The sequence below is a fragment of the Argentina silus genome, assembly GCF_951799395.1.
Source record: "Argentina silus genome assembly, chromosome: Y".
NCBI classification, from domain to species: domain Eukaryota; kingdom Metazoa; phylum Chordata; class Actinopteri; order Argentiniformes; family Argentinidae; genus Argentina; species Argentina silus.
Window position 1 is genome coordinate 42,273,459 of NC_139654.1, and position 11,055 is coordinate 42,284,513.

At 40.9% G+C, this 11,055-nt stretch overlaps 1 pseudogene across 1 annotated transcript in view; it reads left to right on the forward strand.

Moving 5' to 3' along the window:
- Nucleotides 1-10,653, forward strand: part of LOC310824133 (cytochrome P450 3A27-like) — a 155,467-nt pseudogene extending 144,814 nt beyond the window's left edge. Inside the window, exon 10 of the transcript in view lies at nt 10,537-10,653. The product of the transcript in view is annotated as a cytochrome P450 3A27-like (transcript). The remainder of the gene's footprint in view (nt 1-10,536) is intronic.
- The last annotated feature ends 402 nt before the right edge of the window (nt 10,654-11,055 follow it).

Below are 11,055 nucleotides of genomic sequence, written 5' to 3' on the forward strand. Positions count from 1 at the left end.
CCCTAACCCTAACTCTAGCTATAAACTTCCCTAACCCTAACCCTAACCCTAACCCTAACCCTAAACCCTAACCCTAACCCTAACCCTAACCCTAACCTTAACCCTAACCCTAAACCCTAACCCTAACCCTAACCCTAACCCTAACCCTAACCCTAACCCTAAACCCTAACCCTAACCCTAATTCTAGCTATAAACTTCCCTAACCCTAACCCTAACCCTAACCCTAACCCTAACCCTAAACCCTAACCCTAACCCTAACCCTAACCCTAACCCTAAACCCTAATCCTAACCCTAACCCTAACTATGGCTTCAAACTTGATTAAAACAGTCTCTCCCATAATAACTCACGGGCTGCTTGTGTTTTTTAGGTCTTCGCAAGCTAACCCTAACCCTAACCCTAACCCTAACCCTAACCCTAACCCTAAACCCTAACCCTAACCCTAAACCCTAACCCTAACCCTAACCCTAACCCTAACCCTAACTCTAGCTCAAACTTCCCTAACCCTAACCCTAACCCTAACCCTAACCCTAAACCCTAACCCTAACCCTAACCCTAACCCTAACCCTAAACCCTAACCCTAACCCTAACCCTAACTCTAGCTATAAACTTCCCTAACCCTAAACCCTAACCCTAACCCTAACCCTAACTCTAGCTATAAACTTCCCTAACCCTAACCCTAACCCTAACCCTAACCCTAACCCTAAACCCTAACCCTAACCCTAACCCTAACTATGGCTTCAAACTTGATGAAAACAGTCTCTCCCATAATAACTCACGGGCTGCTTGTGTTTTTTAGGCCTTCGCAAGCTAACCCTAACCCTAACCCTAACCCTAACCCTAACCCTAAACCCTAACCCTAACCCTAACCCTAACTCTAGCTATAAACTTCCCTAACCCTAACCCTAACCCTAACCCTAAACCCTAACCCTAACCCTAACCCTAACCCTAAACCCTAACCCTAACCCTAACTCTAGCTATAAACTTCCCTAACCCTAACCCTAACCCTAACCCTAACCCTAACCCTAACCCTAAACCCTAACCCTAACCCTAACCCTAACCCTAACCCTAACCCTAAACCCTAATCCTAACCCTAACCCTAACTATGGCTTCAAACTTGATTAAAACAGTCTCTCCCATAATAACTCACGGGCTGCTTGTGTTTTTTAGGTCTTCGCAAGCTAACCCTAACCCTAACCCTAACCCTAACCCTAACCCTAAACCCTAACCCTAACCCTAAACCCTAACCCTAACCCTAACCCTAACCCTAACCCTAACTCTAGCTCAAACTTCCCTAACCCTAACCCTAACCCTAACCCTAACCCTAAACCCTAACCCTAACCCTAACCCTAACCCTAACCCTAAACCCTAACCCTAACCCTAACCCTAACTCTAGCTATAAACTTCCCTAACCCTAAACCCTAACCCTAACCCTAACCCTAACTCTAGCTATAAACTTCCCTAACCCTAACCCTAACCCTAACCCTAACCCTAACCCTAACCCTAAACCCTAACCCTAACCCTAACCCTAACTATGGCTTCAAACTTGATGAAAACAGTCTCTCCCATAATAACTCACGGGCTGCTTGTGTTTTTTAGGCCTTCGCAAGCTAACCCTAACCCTAACCCTAACCCTAACCCTAACCCTAAACCCTAACCCTAACCCTAACCCTAACTCTAGCTATAAACTTCCCTAACCCTAACCCTAACCCTAACCCTAAACCCTAACCCTAACCCTAACCCTAACCCTAAACCCTAACCCTAACCCTAACTCTAGCTATAAACTTCCCTAACCCTAAACCCTAACCCTAACCCTAACCCTAACCCTAACCCTAAACCCTAACCCTAACCCTAACCCTAACCCTAACCCTAAACCCTAACCCTAACCCTAACCCTAACCCTAACCCTAAACCCTAACCCTAACCCTAACCCTAACTCTAGCTATAAACTTCCCTAACCCTAAACCCTAACCCTAACCCTAACCCTAACTCTAGCTATAAACTTCCCTAACCCTAACCCTAACCCTAACCCTAACCCTAACCCTAACCCTAAACCCTAACCCTAACCCTAACCCTAACTATGGCTTCAAACTTGATGAAAACAGTCTCTCCCATAATAACTCACGGGCTGCTTGTGTTTTTTAGGCCTTCGCAAGCTAACCCTAACCCTAACCCTAACCCTAACCCTAACCCTAAACCCTAACCCTAACCCTAACCCTAACTCTAGCTATAAACTTCCCTAACCCTAACCCTAACCCTAACCCTAAACCCTAACCCTAACCCTAACCCTAACCCTAAACCCTAACCCTAACCCTAACTCTAGCTATAAACTTCCCTAACCCTAAACCCTAACCCTAACCCTAACCCTAACCCTAACCCTAAACCCTAACCCTAACCCTAACCCTAACCCTAAACCCTAATCCTAACCCTAACCCTAACTATGGCTTCAGATTCATACATACCCTTTCATTCCATCTGACAGTGAACATGTAGCACTACATGTTGTTCAAGACCTCCTTAATCAGAAAATAGCTTTTGCATGGCCAGTGCACAGCCTTAGGTGATGATCAAACCTCTCAAAAAAGGGGAAATACAATTTTTTATTGGATAATATGAAGCACACAAAAGAAAAAAGAAATGAGAAAAGTCAATGCAGCATATATCAGGCTTATGAGGTACTTCATGAATATATATGAATATCTATCTATATAGATAGATATATAGATATATCTTTTAACTTTTTAGAAAAGCTCTTCAAAGTCATATTATTCCTTATAATTCCTATCGATAGCTTAAAATACCTCGTCTTTTATTGTTGTTTTTTGTCAGTTTGCCCAACCTTAAGTGGGGCAATTTTGAAACTGCTTTGAAAGTGCAAAACACAAATACTGATCGTTCTATGCAGCGTCTTCACTTTTAAGGTTGCATGATAATTAATGTAGAAATTATTTCATGTGGCGTTGTAAATGAAATAGGGCTGGCAACCCCAGTATATGGGAGGTGGAAAGGAAATCTCTGAAAAGGCACACATAAAACAATAACATGCGGGATGTTTTCAGCTCAGACAACAAGAATGACATAAGAACTTTAATTTAATTTCCATACAACCTTCTCTGTACAGTGCCTTTCAATCGATTGATCTCTTGAATAACCGATATATGCCACTACATCAGTATATCATGTCACAAATACATTGAGAAAAGTAATTTCAAATGTGTATTCCCTTTGTAAAATGTAGCATGCAAAAATACATCTATCGTCATATCAAAAACTGTATCAAATTTGGATAATGAATAGCGTGCTACTGTTCTTGTCGTTTTCTGGTTGCAACAAACAGCTTTAAATGGCAAAGGGCAAGAAAAGCCTCGCTGGTTTTATTGCGGCACTGGATAACATCCCTTCAAGATGCAGATGTTAGATCCTTGATGATCACTCAGTGACGTCTATAAGCCAACTACGAACCACTAAAAACACTACTTATAGGTTTGCAAAGTTACAGGTAACCTATATTCAATTAATTAGATGACCTCCTACCAATGCTTAAATGTTAAATGAAAGTTGCCACAAGACGTGCTGGAGACCCCAGTCCAGGGTACAGCTCAGAGTGATACCTGCCATGCATCTTACCTAACGTTGGCCCATCTACACTGCTCAGCAAATCATAACTCCAACTCAGACTTTAGTCATTATTGCCCTGCCTACAACATCCCATCAACATGCCTCTTTCTTTCAATCCGCAGCCCACTATTTATACTACCAAAACATATTGCAGGAATATTGATAGTGATTCATTGCAAATCTAAATATCCATTTCATTGGTACATCGATATATCATCCAGTCATGACTACAGCTTATATTGCCACACAAATGAGTCCCAACTCAGTGTCTGCTGAGCGTTCATTGGTTGTTTTAGTTACAGTATTACTACATTTTAAAAAGGGAGGATTTGCATGCTTACATAACATTGAGACTTGAACTCCCAATTACAAAATTTGGGTCCCATGAACTTTAATGTACATACTAAAACGTTCAAAGTTCATCCATAATTACAAATTTTGCTTAACTAAAGGTTAAAGGAAGTAAAATGATAAAGTTTGTACACAGTATTGGCTTGTGTCATTTGGTCACTAAAATTGATCTTTGTCATTATAAATTAGGGATATACAACACTAGCACCCGAGACCGTTCTGAGGTAGTTTTCCAAGTTGGTATATAAAAAGCCAAGTTGCTCTGAAGCCCTCAATGCTTTCAGAAAGATACAAAATACCTTGCATTATTAGTTATGATGTCTTGCATGTTGCATGTAATTCAGCTATATGGCATTGGTTCGGTTTGGGGAAGCTCTACGAAAGTTCTCCGATTTCTTTTGCAACCGTACTTTCTCAGGATAGAGTCGCTGCGAGTCGATGGATGGATGGAGCCAAGCTCTGCGTGACGACGATCATAGTTCTCCAAATGAACGCAACCAAAAAAGACCCGATAAAATAAACTAAAATGTTGACTACTCAAAACAGAGTGAGATATGAGATCATCATACTGTAGCAGGGCCTGCAGAAGCCATCATACATATTTTTGGGGAATAAAAGAGCAACATCTAGACATAAGCTAAACAAACAAAAATACAAGAGAAGTCAACTCATAAACCATAACGGACAACGGTACGAGAAGCATCATTGTTATGGTGCCATTACGCGTATTAAAGGTTGTAGGGGGGGGTTTAACGATAACCATAACATTTTCAGGCATTCCGCAAAAGGTGACAAACATTAATTGTTTCTGTTGGTTACTTGAGGAAAAAACTGTCGTCTGATGGGAATATGAATAGTAAAAGCTGAAGCCAAAATTAAACATACAATAAGATCACACGACACCGCAACTATGGTAACAGCTCCTCTATTACAGCGCCTCAACAGGCAATACAAAGTAGGACCAATCTTCGCACCAGCTCAAATTCAATCTTTCTAGTAGATGCCAATTCAACGACTAACATGACTAATGTTCCATCAGTCTCATTCTTAGGGTCAATTTTTGCCAGAGAACAGACATCAGAAAACAAAGACAACTTCGACTTCTTACTATCCCAATTTGAGGGGTCAATAAGTTCAAGTTAATGAACATGCATAATACGCATTTTACAGGTGGATACGTCATTTCTTAAAGTATATCAACACTCTGGCTTTCAGTACATTCAGTGTTACCTATTGTTACCTTTGAATTAAGAAAATAAGTTATACTCTACTATATGGGGAGGTTAGCTCTTCAGGGGAAGATAGGAGAAAGGCAAAGAGAGGCATTACTGTGCCTATATATCTGACATTATACTTTTAGGAGATGTTTAGATGGTCAGCAGTAGGCTATAGGCCTACAATAGTGCAAACCCAGATTCACGTTTCATTTTGTTATTAACATTGTTTGCTTGAATGTCCTTCTGCAACACAGAGAAATATGGGTCATATGGAAAAGGCATCCATCTATACTATTCTTAGCCCATTTTGAATGGAGATTGACAACTGAACTGAGACATCCATGTAGGGACCAGTTGAAGAAGTCATACAAACCAACAAAGGGTAAAGCCGAGCAATGACGACGTTAAACAATCTCTAAAACACTCCCAACAACTCGATTAAGCATGATGAAAAAAGATCAACAGACAATCCAATTGAATCCAATTCAATTGTTGCATTCAAGCAACAGAGGCACGTGAAATGTGCCTACTGGTGAGCTGAATTGGTCTATGATATCCATGATGATATGCCATTTAGTTAAACAAAACAGACCCCTCATAACCATACTCTTTCGCAATTAAATGTGCCTTTTCCCTAAAAACTGTCAAGATCTGATCAGAGGGCACCCTTAAGCCTAGTTTTTATGCAAGTACTAGACTAGAAATGGTGCATGTATGATTTAAATGTGATTTCATTATTTACATCCTGGGCTTGCTATTGTTCAGGTCACTCTCAAATTAAACACTTATCCCTCATTGGAATGACAACACACACACCCATGAACATATCCATTCACTGGAAATAGATTAGCTTCAGATAAACTGTGTCCCCCAACGATGAAAAATGTACAGGTTGACAGATAATTCAACTACATCCTGATATGTAACTAGTTCTATCTGCATGGCCAGTGGCAACATTCCATGATGCATTTTTGCAGCTTGACTTCTCTATAAATGCTGTAGTTTCGGTGACCACAGAAACAAGTACTAGGCCTACACATATTCACCGAAGAACCAATTTGCTGGATACTTTCCACACACTAGAGATAGACAGACAGACTACAAACAACCAGTAAGATATAGCCTAGCCTACATATTGAATGTCCAACAAAAGTCAAAATAAATGTCAGTTTCACAATGATTTGCATATGCACTGTTACGCTTCACCATAGCTCAAAACTGAGATCATAACTAATGAACAGCAACATTTTATGGGGGGAGATTCAATGACAACCTATTGGCCGTTATTTCTGTAATAAAACATTAAAGGCCTTATTCTCTGTAATATCACCCACTGCATGCTATTTGGCTAGTTAGTATCCCTCTCGACCATTGGGTGTAAAAATGAATTTCTGAATTAGTAGTGCACGTACATTACGTGTATCCGGGACCAGTTGGTTAACAAGCTATGCAATGAGTTGGTGTGGTCTCACCAGACAAACTAGCCTGGTATTAAACAAAGTAAGCTTCATGATGAACATCCACCTGCCCTCATCACCTCTCCTCTCTAAAACAGAACAATCTGAACGTCCAACCATCTGAAACACACTAGACTCAACTCAAGCAATAGCTCCAAAAGTCATTTTATTTTAGTGCAAAAATAACATTGTTATCAAATGTTGTACAGGTCTGGTAATCTAAGGTGCTGGCATAAATAGGTACCTTAAAACATGAATAAGCAGTATTAGAAACAAATTTAGGATGAACAAAGGATATGAGGTAAAATGATTTAGGAAACGGTGGAGTGAAAGATGAAGCGTTCAGCGTACTGAAACGAGAACATTCACATTTCATTGGACAAGCACATATTCTGCATTGATGAGGGTAGCCTATAGAAAAAGCTGAGTGACTGATTTGAGTTCCCACAATAATACCAGCAACTCAAGTTCTATCCTAAAAATCGACCTAAATAACAAATTGTGAGATAACGAACCAAATTAGTGATACTTTTCATGAACTCTATATGGGTCTATGGGAATATAGCGGTACATGTTGTACATTTAAAATGTCAAGCCAAGGGTTAAAATAAGAGACAATACCCATAGTCAAATTCAGATTTTTGGTGGTGAGCTGCTATGACTTTCATTACCCTTTTCTTTACTGACATGTTACTTGCGAACATACCTACATATGCAACATGTCTATATTCAAAGATATGCAATACGCTTCTTTAAGTCAGATTGTATTGTTATCCATCATTGGTTTCTAAACTTCCCATATCCATCTCAAATAAAAAAAAAAGGTGCTAAAAATGCTGTTCCATTGGCATGTAGAAAAAAAGGAAAAAGCCAAAAGCTTTGTACGACCATCAAATACTTTCCTAACAATTTGGGTCTTACAGCTCAATGCTAAAGATCCCAAGACTTTCAAGCCACTTTTTTCTTGAAAAAACATTTAGAACATGCTTCAGGATAGCTTACAAAAACTAGGATTACAGAATGCCGGTTCACTGTCCCACATGGCAAACGTTGAAAAACGTTGAACCTCAATACAAGACTCAAGCGATGCCTATCAGATAGATATATCACGTGTAATTATGAGGAAATGACCAGCAGTGTGATGTTACCCTAACACTTGAACAGGTAACAAGAGGTAGAACACACAGCCATTTCCACACAATTGCACCTCCATGGTGGAGAGAGATTGATCAGATGCCGCTGTCACAAGTCTTTGGGCCTTTGTGACCAGCTCTCAGGGTCACATATATATACATCTTTTTGTCAGGGAAACACATGCTCTTATCAGAGGCAAACTTTAGCAGGACCTCGGTCGGTCGGTCTTCAGACAGTTCAGGGCCCAGTGATTCCCCCCTAATCCAACCATTCCATTCTCACGGTTCTACATCCTACGGGGGTGACCACAGCCTCATAAAAATGTCAAGATGCTACAACTAATTTTACAAACAACAGAACACCTTAGCCTCACACCCATGTCTCATGGATCATTAAACACCCTTCCATTTCCCCCATCCTCCTTGTAGAAGCCATTTTAGACACAGTCATACAGCCACAACCACTACTACAGCTCTCACACAGGATCATATATATATATATATATATATATATATATATATATATATATATATATATATATACACCTTTTACCCTGGAAACACATGATCTTATCAACGTCACGTCCGTGCCACTGTGGCAGACCCCTCGTTTGAAACTAAACATTTTTTAAAAAATGAACCTTTTTTTTTTAAACCCCCTTTTATTAACCCTAACCCTTCATTATTGAACACAATACTAGCACTAGAGTAGCAGCCTAACCATTTTTTAATTGCCCATTTTAACCCCCTGTATTGAAGTTTTATTTTAAGCCTCATATGCAATTTTGACATAGATGCCTGTATGCCACATAAAGTCATCACCACCCCTCCCAACACCCCTTATCAGTGACAAACTTTAGCTGAACCCCCTATGGTTCTTCAGACAGTTCAGGGCCCCCTCCCCTCCCCAACCCTCCCCTCCCCTCCCCACCCCCCTAACCCATACATCCCATTCTCACGGATCTACATCCTGTGGGAGGGGCCACAGCCTCATAAATTATGTGACGTCATCACTTTTTGACACAATGTGTATACTATATTCTCTGTGGTGGTCTAATGTGTGTATAGTTTAAACTCAATAAGGGCTGCATTCTAGGGGTAGGTAGTAATGCTGGTCTAATTCTATTCCTATCATGAGTGATCTCCCCCAATGTATTCAATGCAGCGGATCCACCTCTAACAGGAAGCATAGTGTAGGTTCAATCCAAGGGTATCTGGGCAACAAACAGGCACACACTCAGTATAAGATAGATACCCGTCTGTTGCCCAGATAGGGTTCTTACCGCCTTGTATCTGCGTGCAGCGTCTACAGCTCCTCCGGGTCTCCAACTCCAGGGACAGGCGTGGTCTCTGTGGACTCAGGTCAGAAGGGTGAGTAATCCTTGTTGGGTCTTTGTGTTATTGTAGTAAGTCTATGAGGCCTGAGTTCCTTCGAGTAATCCTTCCCAGGAGCTAAGACTCCAAAAGTATTGAAAATGGAGGAGATGTTCTGGAGGTGTTCTTACCTGAACCCCCCTATAAGATTAAAACCTCACTTTTAATTGAATTAGTTTAAAAACTGGTTGGCGCCAAAGGAGGCCAAAACTATCAATCCTTAGAAAGAAACAAATTCACTGCATTGAAATATCCCTGACGTTTCGTAGTAAGTTCTACTTCCTCAGAGGGGGTTGGGGTTAGGGTTAGGGTTAGGGTTAGGATTAGGATTAGGGTTAGGGTTAGGGTTAGGGTTAGGGAAGTTTATAGCTAGATTTAGGGTTAGGGTTAGGGTTAGGGTTAGGGTTTAGGGTTAGGGTTAGGGTTAGGGTTAGGGTTAGTGAGTTATTGTGGGAAAGACTGTTTTCATCAAGTTTGAAGCCATAGTTTTGGCGCGGCAGCCGTTTCTTTCATTTTGGGGCCTATGTGTTTTTCGACCGTGAAATCGCAAAAAAGGCGCGAAAACATGGATTTGTCTCTCCTGCCGCGCACACACTTCCGATAGCTTGCAAAGGCCTAAAAAACACAAGCAGCCCGTGAGTTATTATGGGAGAGACTGTTTTCATCAAGTTTGAAACCATAGTTTTGGCGCGCCAGCCGTTTCTTTCATTTTGGGGCCTATGTGTTTTTCGACCTTGAAATCGCAAAAAATGCGCGAAAACATGGATTTGTCTCTCCTGCCGCGCACACACTTCCGATAGCTTGCGAAGGCCTAAAAAACACAAGCGGCCCTTGAGTTATTGTGGGAGAGACTGTTTTCATCAAGTTTGAAGCCTCAGTTTTAGCTGGACAGCCGTTTCTTTATTTTTGGGGTCTGTGTGTTTTTCGACCTGGAAATGGCAAAATAGGCGCGAAAACATAGATTTGTCTCTCCTGCCGTGCACACACTTCCGATAGCTTGCGAAGGCCTAAAAAACACAAGCAGCCCGTGAGTTATTATGGGAGAGACTGTTTTCATCAAGTTTGAAGCCATAGTTTTGGCGCGGCAGCCGTTTCTTTCATTTTGGGGCCTTTGTGTTTTTCGACCTTGAAATCGCAAAAAATTATGGAAGTGTGAGATTTAAAAAAAAGCTATTTGTATTTCTGCAAAACTCCCTCGAGACTTCATAGGGCCATTTTAATGTATGTCGACCCAAGAGAGGTTGTCCAGGAGTTTGAGTTTATTTGAATTTATAGTGCAATGCTACCCGAACGTAACAGTGACACTGTATTAGGTAACATTCATAGTGTAACGCTGACATCTGTTTTACTCGTTCCTTCATACTTTAACTGTGTGTCAACTCTCACCAGATCCCCATTGAGATGGACCTACAGAACACTCTGATGCCCATACGGCCCATCAAACTCAAGCTGCTGTTCCGCTGCCAGGAGTCCAACGACAACCAGCTCAAAGCAGACAGCCAGTGATGAGGACCTGCCCTGCTGCAGGTCTCTCAGTTATTATGTTACACATAGATCTAGGATAAGCCCCAACACTGGCTACTTTCAAAAATGGGCTTAAAAAAAAAAAGGGCTTCGCTTTTGCCTTAAATTGAAACTAAATTGGCGCTAATAATTGCACAGTGACCCTAAAATGCACTGTGACTTTTATTCTTTTTTTATGTCTTTTATGCGTTTTTATTAAAAAAAAAATTCATGCTCTTTCCTTTTTATCTATTTTAGAATTGAATTGCCTCTGTGTATGAAATGTGCTATATAAATAAACTTGCCTTGCCTTGCCTCGCCTCGCCTCTGGGCTCTGCTGCTACTGTATGCTGCTCTCTTTGTATCTGTCTATTAGTGGAGGTCCAGGACTAGTTGTACAGAGAC